Source organism: Pygocentrus nattereri, chromosome 6 (genome assembly GCF_015220715.1).
Source record: "Pygocentrus nattereri isolate fPygNat1 chromosome 6, fPygNat1.pri, whole genome shotgun sequence".
Taxonomy (NCBI): Eukaryota; Metazoa; Chordata; class Actinopteri; order Characiformes; family Serrasalmidae; genus Pygocentrus; species Pygocentrus nattereri.
The window spans coordinates 44,913,454-44,927,368 of NC_051216.1; the positions used below are offsets into that span (position 1 = coordinate 44,913,454).

Below are 13,915 nucleotides of genomic sequence, written 5' to 3' on the forward strand. Positions count from 1 at the left end.
CATACAGTATCAGGACATGTCATTTAGAATGAACTTACGAATTAACTAACTATACATTTAAACGGTCAGGGTCCACCAGCAGGCCCAAAGGTTTATTACACACTTCTATAACCTAAGAATAGCTCAGCCAGCTTGCATTGAAGTCCCTGTAGTTACTGAATAATAAGCCCTAGTATGTAATGAGCCTGAGATTTTAAGGGGTTTAAAAATGATTAAAAGTTCCAGAGAAAATTTGACTCCTAACAACCACCTGGGAGACCTGGTAGACAAACTACCACCATCTGTAGACCCTAGAGATGGTTGTGTGTGAAAATCCCAGTAGATCAGCAGTTTCTGAAATACTCAGACCAGCCCGTCTGGCACGAACAACCACGCCACGTTCAAAGTCCCTTAAATCCCCTTTCTTCCCCGTTCTGATGCTCGGGCTGCACTTCAGCAAGTCGTCTTGACCACCTCTACAGGCCTAAATGCAGTGAGTTGCGGCCGTGTGATTGGCTGATTAGCTATTTGTGTTAACAAGCAACTGAACTGTACCTAATAAAGTGTCTGGTGAGTGTAAATATATATATATATATAATATTTTATTATTTATAATTTTACAATAATATTTTGAGAAAAATTCTTGATGTGTTTTTTTCTCTCAGAATGAATTGAGTTCAGTTGAATTTGGATTTTTCTCATTATTTCAGTGTGAGATTAAACTGATTCACCAAAACTGTAGGTGCCAATAATTGTGGAGGTTACTGTAGTTAAGATTCTATATATAATAACATGTTTAAATCTAATCCTAAACCTAATCTTATTCTTAAGAACCAGCTTTTTGCTCCTCAGTTTTAAACATTGCGTTGGTCCTGTAGTTTAGTTTTCATGGCACTTTTGTCCAGAAGATGTACAATAACAAAAAAACATATACACACACAATGAGAGCAGAGGCCACTGGCTTGTCCACCGCATGTCCAGGCCAGCCATGTGACCTCTCCTCCAGCTTTGGCCATAGGGTCCTGTCCCAAACTGACATCTGGCCATCCACAAAACAAGCCTAATTGAAAGAGAGTCCTGCCACAGAGGCCCATTTTGGGGCCATGTGCTGGCCAGGCGGAGAACTCATTTAGCATTGACGGCAGTCGAGGGAGGGCGGAGGGCGAGATAAGAGAAGAGCGTGGCCCTCAGCGTCCCCATGGACATTGTTAGTGTGGCCACAAAGTGGGCTTTGGAGATGAGCGGCACCCTAATGGGTCCAACACTTTCCTTATCTACAAGACGGAGAGCCCAAGCCAGCGGCTGGTCAGTAATTAAGAAGCTGAAGACCCTGGGGATGGACAGTGGCTCGATGTCATTAGTTGTCACAATAACGATGCAGAGCCACATCTTTTGTATTTCCTATTGATCTATGCCACTGAGTGGTCGAGCGCCCATTAGAGCTGACTAAGAGACTATGGTGCACTTCTTTGTTCGTGGGCTTATACGAGGGATCTACTCATTTAATCTAAAATATCAACATCTGCATTGATCAAAGGGATGTTTATTGGATTCTCGTTGCCCGTATTAGGCCTCGCCCAGTTCTGATCCTTTCTTCATTTTATTTATCCCTTTTGTGGTTTTTACGCCACTGTCAGTGGACATGAACCAACGCTATCCACAAACTGTGCCTGCAGTTCATTATTTTTAGCTTGAAAATGTAAACAGTCACTGTTCTCCCTGCACTATTAACAGAGTTTAGTCAAAACATGCTTAAAATTCAAGAATCAACATTCAAGAGCTTAGTATCATGTGCACAGGGAGAGCTGTACCACGAAATTCTTACCCTGCACCTCTCAGCCTGCAAGGCCTTCGAAACCAAAACAAGGAACAGAGGAATATGTAGACCTACAGATACTAATACATACACAATATATGTAAGCAATATATTTTATATCTTAAACATTTTCTATGACAGAACAGTATATGGCTGCTGTCACAACAAAACCTTATGTCTCCATTTTTGTCAATTTTCAGTTTTTGACATTATTTGAAAACGCCCCTTGCCTTTTATATTGTCTGTAAATTTCATGATGAAAGGAGTTAAAGAAACGTCCCAAAATGACTTGGAAAAACGTCTGGTTCCATTGACTTACATTAAAAGGAAAGTAGGTTTTTTCCTTCTCCTGTAAAGTCACCACTTTGGGAATTTTGTCCCAACAGCAGCAAAATATACCACAAAACGTATGTAGCCAGGTGAGACATGTGGTCTTTGTTTTGTGTATTCTTACTTCTCAATGGAAGTTAATGGAGCAAAGATTTTGGACCAAGCAATGTTGGACCCACTGTGTCTGCTGGTCCATTTATAACAGCATTTTTACAGAGCATAAAGCTGCGTTTCTCAATCTCTGGGCCATGAACCACATGTGAATCTTGAAGCAGCCTTTGGTGGTCCTCAGGTCAGTGCTGAAGGCGCCAGTGGTCTGTAGTAGGCTGGTAAAAAAATGGCAAACGTGTAAACATTTTTTTTCAAATGGTGAGCAATATTAATATTAATAAGTTCTACAGCCAAGGCCGCTTTGTCAGTTCTTTGCCTCTTGCTTCAAGAAATAAAATACACTCCCCCGATTTCAGTTGTCCTTTTATGAGCAACTGGTGTAAAAACTTGCATACCAGCATTGGGGCAGATTTTGGGTGTAAACGAGTTTATGTTTGCCCAATCTGTTGATATTTGTGTTCAGTGATACACATCACATATTACAGAGCAGACACACAAGCATACTTGTGATGAAAATCTCCCAAAAATGAAGTTTTTAAGTGAAAAAAGTTTTTGGGTTGTGTTTTCTTGTAGGCCTGTATATACACTTCATTAAGTCCACCTCCTGGTTTCTACACTTTTATCAGCTCCACTGACCATATAGGAGCACTTTGTAGCTCTATATGCTTATCTAGACCAGTTGGATGTATATATATATATATAGTAACTTTACAGGAGAAAGAAAATACTTACTGTAGTTTTAATTCAAGTCAATGGAACCAGACGTCTTTCTGTGTCATTTTGGGCCATTTCTTTTAGGCCATTCATCATGAAATATATATATATATGTGTGTGTGTGTGTGTGTGTGTGTGTGTGTGTGTGTGTGTGTGTGTGTCACTCTTGTCCAAACAAAACCTTGTATCTCCAACATGGTAACTTTACAGGAGAAGGAAAAAGACATACTTTACTTTTAATGTAAATCAATGGAACCAGACATCTCTCCAAATTGTCTTGGGCCGTTTCTTCATCTTTGGTTCTTTCTTCATGAAATTTACACAATGTAAAGGACAGTAGGCATTTTCAATTCATGCCAAAAACGTATCAGTATCGATATTTTGATATTGGGTCAGGATTGGGTGAAAAAGCACCTGACACTCTTTGCCCCTCTTACAGTCTCTTCTCTGATGAGACTCCATCTTGCTCCATATCTCTGAGATCTGCTGTGGCTGCTAACAGGTAGAGCAGGAATAGAGCTATCTCCGAGCTCATCTCATACACGGCCAAACTGCCCATGAAATGGCCAGGTAATGAAGATCGGGCAAAATGGTGTCCAGGGGAGATTATCACAGGATGTGGCTCTTCAGTCAAGCACTCTCTCCACCTCACCTCCTCAGCCTCATTCTGTGTATTTTACTGAACCCCTCCTGAACCTCTTTCACACAAAATACAGTCTAGCAGAGTGGGAGTCGATGGGCGGTGACAGGGCGAATGTTCTGAACTTGGAGTGAAACGAGAGTAAAATGTGGCCTCAGCGCTCAACAGGCTGCTGATTTTTTTTTGTGGAAAGAAATACAAAACACATCAAATCAATCAAAATGCATACATATATATTCTATGTATGATATATGAATCATTGCTTTTGGACTAATACCTTGTAATTCCTATATATCACTGCTGTCGGAAGAAAACCTCGTATCTCCATTTTTGTCATTTTTCAGTTTTTGACATCATTTCAAAGGATCTGTTGTTCTTTACTTTGTTTGTAAATTTCATGATGAACAGATCAAAAGAAACAGCCCAAAATGACATGGAAAGACGCAACAGCGATATGTATATATATATATATATATATATATATATATATATATATATATATATATATATATATATACATTACATATAGGCACTGAGATATATACTTCGGTACTTACAATTGTATATATATATATATACTTGCATGCAACACACACACACACACACACACAACTAATCCTTCTGGGACGCCGGGGGAGCTGGAGCGTATCCCAGCAGGATACGCAGGATACACCTTGGACAGGTCGCCAGTCCATTGTATGTAATATATATAAACCATATTATTATTTATCTATATACAAATACACATATTATTATTACATATAGGAATTTTCATATGTATAACTACATATATACTTTCATATTTTACTTCTGTTGTATACACATATATCACTGCTGTCCTCATAGAAATGAGGAGAAAACCTCATATCTCCATTTTTGATGTTTTTCAGTTTTTTACATAATTTGAAAGTAACTGTTACCCTTTACATCATATGTGAATCTCATGATGATTGGACCAACAGAACAGAGCCAAAATGACTTGGAAATAATTCTGGTTCCATTGACTTCCATTATAAATAAAGTAGGTTTTTCCCTTCTCCTGTAAAGTTGTCATTTTGGAGACACAAGGTTTTCTTCCGACAACCGTGAGATATATTACTTATATTGCCATACATATACACATACAGACAAACTTGTAGAAAAACATAGTGTGTGTGTGTGTGTGTGTGTGTGTGTGTGTGTGTGTGTGTGGTCCTGAGTCTGGCTTTCCCTCTGTGCCGCTGTGTCCACCGGTGCCAAAGCATTTTGGGCAGAAATGGCCGCTTTGGCCAGCCATACTCGGAGGCCCCAGTGTCTATGTCTGATGAAAGAAGGCGGCCAGTGTGAGCTGCCAGCCCCGGAAATATCCCCACTGAGCAAACGACAGAATCAAACAAACGAGCCAGTCTCCATAGATCTGAACACAGAGCTAATGACTGTATGTGCACCAACTGGGGCTCTATAGTGTAGTTCACACACTCCAGTCTGCTCCCTTCACATCACGCTGTCCACTATATTCTGTGTTCTGATGCCCATTGCATTTATTTAAGCATTTTACAGTGAGATGTTTGCACATATTCTATTATGTGCAGTCCTGTGAATTTTATGAATCCAGTGCTGGTCTTTGAAGTGCAGAATGGACCGATGTAGCCTGAGTAAATTGCCTGAGGACACTTGAACATTTTCAATGCAATTTACAACACAATGTAATACAATTACCTTGTCGGTTTTCAATGACATAACATATTAAGTAAGTTAACTCGGAGGAAAACATTGTCGCATATATAAACATTATTGACAGTATTAGTGGCAGTTTATGGAAGTAAAGTCTATACATTTTATTTCCTAGTTGTCATGTTTGCACTCATCAGCACTCAAACCTTTCAGGTGATTAAACCACCAATGGACCAAATACAACTGTGCTGTCAACAGCATTTTGGAAAAGGAAAAATATAGACTGAGCTTCGGAGAAAGCAATGGAATATGTAATAAAAGCACACTAAATAGTGAAAATATTGGGCTTATTTGGTTATCATTTACATATTTATGTGCCTAGTGGGCACAATATAAATGTAACAGTAAATTCTTATAAAAAATATCAATAATAGACTTATTTAAAGATCATTGGCAAACTTCCCAGACCCAGATTAACCCTATGGTGATTCACATAGTGGCGATTCACTATGTATGTATGTATGTATGTATGTGTGTGTGTGTGTGTGTGTGTGTGTGTGTGTGTGTGTGAGTTTCTAACATAGTTCTAATTTAAGTGTATTCTTTACGAAGTATGTAAGTATGTTTTAAAGCTATGTCTGTTTAAAGTATGCTTTAATACATTGTAGATGAACTAGCAATCAGTGTGTGAAAACCCCCTGATATTCAGGGGATCTCATGTTGGCTGGCTGCTAAAGTTTCAATGCCAACAAAGTGTTTGGTTTAACAGCTCTTCTTCTGGTAATGATCTTTTCTATTTTGGTAATACGCTTTTCCACACATTAACTGAGCTTACTTACCTGCTCTTCTGTCTTCGGTATGAGGAATGAATAACAGTTCATGTCAGTCTCTTGCGAAATTGGCCGAGTTTTCACATCTACAAACATGCAGCGGCTTATTGTTATATTTTAGGTACAGTATCTTGGGCATAGTTGCAGTTGCCAGGCTATGAAGGATCAACTGGTTGAACTAGCTTGCTACAGCGCCACCCTGAGACCGAGCAGTGCTGCGGCTCCAGTTAGTTAAGAATACCAGAGACAGAAGCTCTCTGATTGTGTATGAAGCAGCTGAACAATGACTTTCCCCAGAATTTGTACTTCAGTGTCTGTTTTTTTTTCGTAATGAACAGCGTAACAGAGACCACTTCAGAGCTCACATTAAGAACCCATGCATGATGTCAGGTGGGATTACATAGGGGGAAAAGTTGTCCCCCAACATTTGACCCGTAGCATACCTACATGTCTGGGTTGGTGTTCCGCTTTTAAAAGTTATCAGCTGACAGGTTGAAGAAAAAAATACACTTTTATTATTAATATGTGTGTTCTATTCATTACTTTCATTCACTGCATGTAGTTAACCTGTTCAATCAAACTGCTTCGCCCTGCAGGACATTATATTCTGCACTCTGCTGTAGGCAGTTTTTTTCCTTTGAACACACTGGCTACCTCTAGTTGCTGCTGCCAGTTGCCTTTTCATTGTGTTGGATCACAGTCATTATCCTATAAACTGTGATTTTTCCATCCAGTACAACTTTATTCTTTGTGCCAGTGAAAGCACCGCCAGAGCTCACTGTATTACTTACCTTCCTCTGCCCTCCGTTTCTGCTTCCATGCACACTGACTGTGGGCTATTTGTGCTCTATAATGGTGTGTTACTCAGGGGGTGGATGTGCTCTTTTCACATGTAATTCTGGAGAAAAAAGAAGTGCGCCTTTTCTTGGTAGGCCTGCTTGTGCCCGGAGCGTTTCACCAACAGCCGGCCATTTGATGAGCGCCGTCTCATTGAAGAACATTAGCTCAAATGGGCTTTTAATATTGCTTACTTTCCTCTGTCAGAGAACAGCGGCAGGCCTTGCTGATGCTCACTTGGTGTCCCATGTCAGGGCAGGAGGTCAATTCAGGATATGACTCTAGCTTTTAGTGTCTAAAAGTTGAATAAAATTTCTTTATTTCAGCAAAGTCATGGCTAAACCTAGGTCTGACTGATGAACCTGACCTTAGGTAGCATTTGTAGTGGTTTTGGTGGGCTACCAACCCTTGCATGGTGGTCAGGAGTCCCATTTTCCCTGCATCTTTCATTCATTTTGTGATCTACAGATTTGGAAAGTTGTACTTTTCAAAAAATGAATATGTTACTAAGAAAATAATGAGTAATGTTATAGATTTTCATAAACCGCAGGTGAAACACATGTATCTTCTTTATAAGTGTCTTCTTTTTTCTTTTTGTCTTTCTGGCCCTCCAAAAACATTGCACCTTGGCCCCCATGACAAAAAGTTTGGGCACCCCTAATCCACATTTTCGCCCTATCTCTAAGTGTTGGGAGTTGGGATCAAGCAAAAATGCAGTCAGCCTGATAGGCCCTGAGGACCTGTATGAGAACCATTGATAAGAGCATTGAAAAGGTTCTTCACCCTTGCAAATTTCACCTACCATTCACTCTTAAAAAGATGGTTCTGCAAGGGTTCTTTAGTAATAAAATGGCTCCATGTAGAATCATAAACTCTCAAAGAATCCTTTGCATGATTAAAGAAAAATGCACTTGAAGACTCATCTTTTAAAAAGGTCTTTAGGGCATGAAAGGTGGTTCTTCAGAGACATCACTCCAAAGAACCTTTGCGGGTCCTTTATTTTTAAGGCCATAAATTCTATAGCACTTATATTCAGCTTGCCCCAGTTCTTGAGAATCTGGCACAAGTTTCTGCTTATACGATGGTAATTAACATCACATTAAGCAGTGTAAAGCTGTGTTTCCTTGGCTAATAGATGCAGAGTTAAGCTATGGATATTAGGTCTCGTTGCTGTAGATACTCTCTCTGGATGTCTCTGCAAGTGTTCGCGGTAACCATGACACTGCTCGGAGCCGCTTGAACACGCCAAGTCACGAAGTGTGAGTCCCAGCGCAGCCTTCCAAGCCTTCTGAGTCGCTCACAGCCAAAAAAAAAAAAAAGAGAGAAACAAACAAAAATGACGACAAAGGGCAATCTTGACAAGAAACACTAGGTGGACCTAACTAATTCTGGGAACGTGCTGCTTTGATCTATGAGTGAACTTTTTGAAACTGTCCATCCTGGCATTGTTGTTTTAAATGGCCTGACCTCATATTCATAATTTGGTTTAGTGGCTACTGGCTATTTACTAAGCTTTGGTGCTGTCTGGACCATTCGCTACCTAAGCTCCTTCTGTTCTTTAAAATTGCGCTTATAATACTGGGCCTGCAAAGTGTAGAACTGATAAGTTCACAGGTGATTCTGTTTGGGAAGGGGATGAGTGGGATGTACCAAATGGCATCATCACACAGAATGGCTGGTCAGTAGACTCCTGCTGCGAGATCCCACTGTTTATCAGCAGTTTGGGGATATCCTGCCTTCTAATGTAAGGTTTAAGTTAAGCTAGATGCTCCCAAATGTTTGATAGTGTACAGCAGGGGATCTCAACCTTTTCCACCTCGAGTTTATAACAGCTTAACCGCCCACAAGAAATCAAAGTGATGACATTGAAAACCAAAGAATTAAGGCCTGAAAAGATTAAGTGACCCTTATTAGTCCAACAATGGGGAAATTTCACCTCATTTTAACCCATCTGTGCAGTGAAACACCACATACACACTAGTGAAGACACACACTAGGGGGCAGTGAGCACACTTGCCTGGAGCAGTGCCCAGGCAGCAGTCAGGGGTTAGTCGCCTTGCTCAAGGGCACCTCAGTCATGTACTGTTGGTTTAGAGGATCGAACTGGTGACCTTCCAGTTGCAAGGTTGGGTCCCTAACCTCCAGCCCACAACTGCCCCTGCAAGATAGCAGATCATCCATTCCAACCACTTTCAGTCCTTGTTAAAAGTGTAATGATTAAAAAAGTAGCTAATTAGTGGGAATGAATCTCTCTGTGCACCTTTTGTTTTTCCAGAATGAAAATTAACCAGCTGAATGTCAACGTTTGACCTTAACACAGCCTTAATACACATTAAAAACCATTCTGTTGAATCACCTGAAAAAAGTCTTGCCTTTTCTGAAAACTTGTCACCGCTTTCTGGGTATAAAGCACTTGGATAATGGAAACAGAAAACAATGAATATTATATAAATTTTTGTCTCTGTGCTCCTTTTTTCCTCCATTGAGCAAAGTTTTTATTGTCTGTTTCCTTTTGTTCTGCATCATTCTGATTGAAAGCTGAGCTCAAGGGGTGGGCAGCCTGTAGGCGGGGGTTGTAGAGCGGGATGGGATAAACGGATTTAGATCATTAATGGGTTCAGATCATGAAGTGCGAGGCAGAAGGCTTTTCATAACCCCTCGCTGAAAAAATAGAACCTCTCTTAGGAAGTCTTAAATAAATGTGAGTCAATACAAATGAGCATATCGATAACAGGTTAATATCCAGGAGGGCGGGATGGGATTTTTAACCTATAGACAGAATAAAGAGTTTGAGGAGGTTGTTATTTTATTTGTGTTCAGCCTTTTTTCATGCTCTCACACTGAGATCTAATATTAGAGCCTTGATGATGAAAATGATGCTGGTTATGCCAGTCACTTTGATGTGATTTAGAAACTGCGGCTAGGAAAATGAGAGCTGTGAGTTACCATGGAAAACTCGAGGTGCAAGGGACACGGCCCTTGCAGGCTTTTGCCGGTCAAGGCTCACCAAGGCGTGCCAATCATCTTCATTACTGCAGCCCCTGACCGCAATCTCCCACCTCATGACAGCTCGAGCCCAAAGGTGACAAAAGGGCCAAATTGCAGAGGCACATTATTTTTGCCTTACACAATGGCTCTTTCCCTGCATTGCGCCTAAAAGGAAATGCATGTCAGGTTTGTCAGGCACTCTTGTGGCTGTTTTAGCAGCTTCTTCAAAATGACAATTCCTTCTTTTTCAGGAGCAAGAACATTTTTAACCTATTATAACATTTCTCCCACTCCATCTTCAACCTAATCTTCTCCCAATAATTCTCCGAGTTCATCCCTATCCAATTCTTCTTCTCAAAGTGCTAGCTCTTAGGTGATGAAAGCCCTGTCAGGCATCCGCAGAGGAGCATGCTTTTTGATCCTTGCACTGTCGATAACGCTTTGTCTATGAGAATGTGTAGCTTAAAGCAAAGGGAAAAGGTAAATTTCCTCAATACAGCAAATCCGGAAAGGTGCCCTGCCTCCTTTGGCCTTGATTCCTCGTCAAGCTCCAAATGTTGTCCAATGGACTTTTCTCTGGTAATGCATCGCTCATCAAAAGTACGGCTGCAAAATTCGATACTTTTGGAAATAAAGGTTCTATGCAGGTACATTTTTTTTTGTTCATCAAAAAAAAACAATGCAAGTGTTCTCTGAAAGGTACAACCATCCAATTGAGTACCTTAAATATTTGCTTCTTAGATGAAAAGTATGCATTTGTACCTTTTCATAACCTAACATTTTAAAACAGAACAATAGAATAAAAGTCAAATAAAAGACGAGACAGGGTCAGTACAATTTAGAAAATATCATTTCAGTCGATTATGGTTCAGTTATGTTCCCTGACTAAAGGTACTGAGATGTACCCTTGAGGGTACCACCCCTGTAACAAGAGGGGCACTGCCTCAGCGACAGTTTAGTACCTTTATTGCTGATAGTGTGATTAAATAGCATTATTTTGTTCAGTTACTTGTAAGAGTGGGGGCTCCTTGCCAAGTTCCAAATGTTGTCCAGTTGACTTCATCTGGATTTCAACACTTGTCAAAAGGAGGGCTGTAAAATGATTAAAATAACGAATCACAATTCATAGCGCTATTCTATGCAGTTAATCGTGGATAACCGCATTATTTTGTACAGTTTATCATGAGACTGGCGGCTTCTTGCTATTTTGACCAAAGTTCCCTTTCATCACAACTAAGCACAGATGAGTTTTCTTGGTTTGCCATAGCATCACATATAAAATTGCCATTTTTCTTTACAAAACCTGTAAAACCAAAGGAACAATCTATTCAAGTTTTAACTTGTGTACATGTAGCTCTACCCGTGATCAACACCTGGAAACAAACTAACTTCAATTAGTCCACTTGAAATGCCTCGTTCTCCCTCTTAGCTGGTGTGGCCAATTTTTTGCTTCACCCTCATCCAGTCAGGCTCAACTGGTGATGTGGGTAAGAACTTCTCCAGTTGAGGTGCCAGCCACACTCCTTAATCCCAGCCTAAGAAGGAGCGTGGCGGGCTGCAGCGACACCAGTGAGAGGGTCCTAAATTCTCTCCATTTATCACAGGCAAAAAGAAATAGAGACAGATGAAGGGAAGGTTATTCATACATCATCTTAATATTTGGATCACTTGTTGAAGCATTTCTTGAAGAGGCACTCCGTTTCAGAGCTTTTCAAGGTTTTTTTTTTATCAAAGCACTGAGAGCGAGTCACTACCCTTTCATAGCAGGCTCTTTACATTTTGTGGGTCCTTTATGTGGAAGCAGAAAAGAGAGTGAAATGATGAGTGACAAGAGTAAAAGTGAAGTGTACTATTTGTAGGAGTTGGTTGTAAGTGCTTTGACGATGATCTAGAGCGAAATGTGGTTTGTACTGAGTCGGACAGTGGAGGGTGGACATTACCTGCAGGCGCAATCATATACTCTTCATCGTTTTAACTATAATCATGTGGAGAGGGAGAGTATGTCTAGTGCATCTTTATTGACCTCTTCATGTTCATCCTGCAAATGCATTCTTTTATAGCTTCTGTTGGGAGGCTGGACAAGCTTTGCAGAATGCTGATAAGAATCCTACTCAACCTAATGTAGCAGGAAACTCAGTTTCTATCAAAAAACCTTTCAATTTGAAGAGTGTTTTGCATGACCCATACCAGCAACTTTAAAACTCGTCCAGATCTGAACCCACATTTATTCTCAACCTGACCAGGCCGAACTGCTACTGCTAAACTTGAACCTAGGACCAGAATCGAACCCATGACTTGGAGACCTGACTCGACTAAATTTAAACTCTCAAATGAAAACCATACTTGTGACTCTGAGACCTGATCTGACCCAAGCCCATAGTCCTGACCAGGCCTGACTGGTACTGCTAAATTTGAAACCCAAACCTGATGCATACCTGGGACTTTGAGGCTTGGCTCAGCCCAACTGGTGTTACTAAGTTTGAAACTCAATGCTGACTCGTACCTGCAACTGTAAACTCTCCCAAATCTGACCCAGAGCCATGGAGACTTGGAGACCCAACTTGACCAGACTGGCACCACTAAATTTGAAACTCAAACCCAACCCAACCTGACCTGGCCTCACAACTCTTAGACCTGACTGGGCCTGACTGTTACTGCTAAACTTGAAACTCAAACTCGACCTGTGCCCGCAACTTTGAAAACTGCCTCAGTCCAACTGGTATTAAAAAATTTGAAATTTAAATCTGACCTGACCCAATTGAACTCGACCTCGAGTCCACAACTTTTAGACCTGACCTGACTGGGTCTGACTTCTGCTACTAAATTTGGAACCAGAACCTAAATCTACAACTTTGAGACCCAACCTGACCAGGCCCAACTAGCACTACTAGGTTCAAGAATCATTTCAGCTATTTTAAAAAATACAAACAGTTGTTTGTTCAAAAGTTAACAGACTTATAGGCTCCCAGCTAGGCTTTAATTTGAAGGATTTACTAATGGATTCACTAAAAACTGCAGTATACAATGTAAAAATATTTTTTTTTTCAGTTCACAAGTCTGTCCAGTATTAAACTCAACGTGGGAAAATCACACAGCGGTCTCGTTAGATGTTAGAGAATGCTAGAAACCACAAATCCTATTGCACCCAGAGCTTTACAGCACTTGATATAGAGATTCTGAATGTGGAAATGGCTATTTATTATTATGTATAATGTTGTTTTACTTTCACATTCTTTCACATTCTCTTAAACCAATGTCTCATGTTCACCAATTTTTGCTACCCAGCCTCCTAAAAAGAGTGTCCTGCTCTTTGTGCAATGTGGTGCACCTTGTGCTTAAAGACAGTGTCAACTGAACGCCCCTTAATGCTTCATGAGGAAGAGCATACTGTGGAGTCCACAGCCTGAACAACAACCACCACCACTGCAGTTTCACTTCGGACAGTCTGTGATGTAACACAGCCGTGATATAACGACACGCTCGTAACTTGACCACCTGTCAGCATGCACTACATCACACAGCGGTCTTACAGTGCTGCTTCCACTGAGCATGCCCAGTGACCTTTCTCTCTGGGAATGACACATGGGATGACAACAGAGGATGCAAACAAGAAACAAAGGATAGTAAGAAGATTACCTTCTACTTTCTCTTGCTTTCTTTCTGTTCCTCTCTCTCTGTCCATGTAAAGCCTAATTACATTACAACAAAGAGGTGTCAGGTCACCTTCATGATTGGACACACACACACTTCAAGCATGGTGCATCCTAATTGGCATCTTAGTAACACTTGCTATCTCTTGCCATGGAGACATGCAGACTCTACACGGATCTGAATGGCCTTCTCAGGAAAGAGCATCCCGGAGCCTGGGATGAGAACATGGAAGAGAGGAGGAGAGGTGCTTCAGCTGTAGCTTGTAGATGTTAAAACGTTGTTGCTGAGGTTTTTTACCCTCATAAAAGGGGTTCTTCACGCATGGCTGCTGGGACCATGGGGTGAGCAGGCATTTGACCTACCACT

General features: G+C 40.8%; 1 protein-coding gene across 1 annotated transcript in view; it reads left to right on the forward strand.

Annotated features, from left to right (window-relative positions):
* The window catches only part of kcnh3 (potassium voltage-gated channel, subfamily H (eag-related), member 3), a 223,997-nt gene that overhangs the window by 31,790 nt on the left and 178,292 nt on the right, over nt 1–13,915 (forward strand). The window lies entirely within an intron of this gene.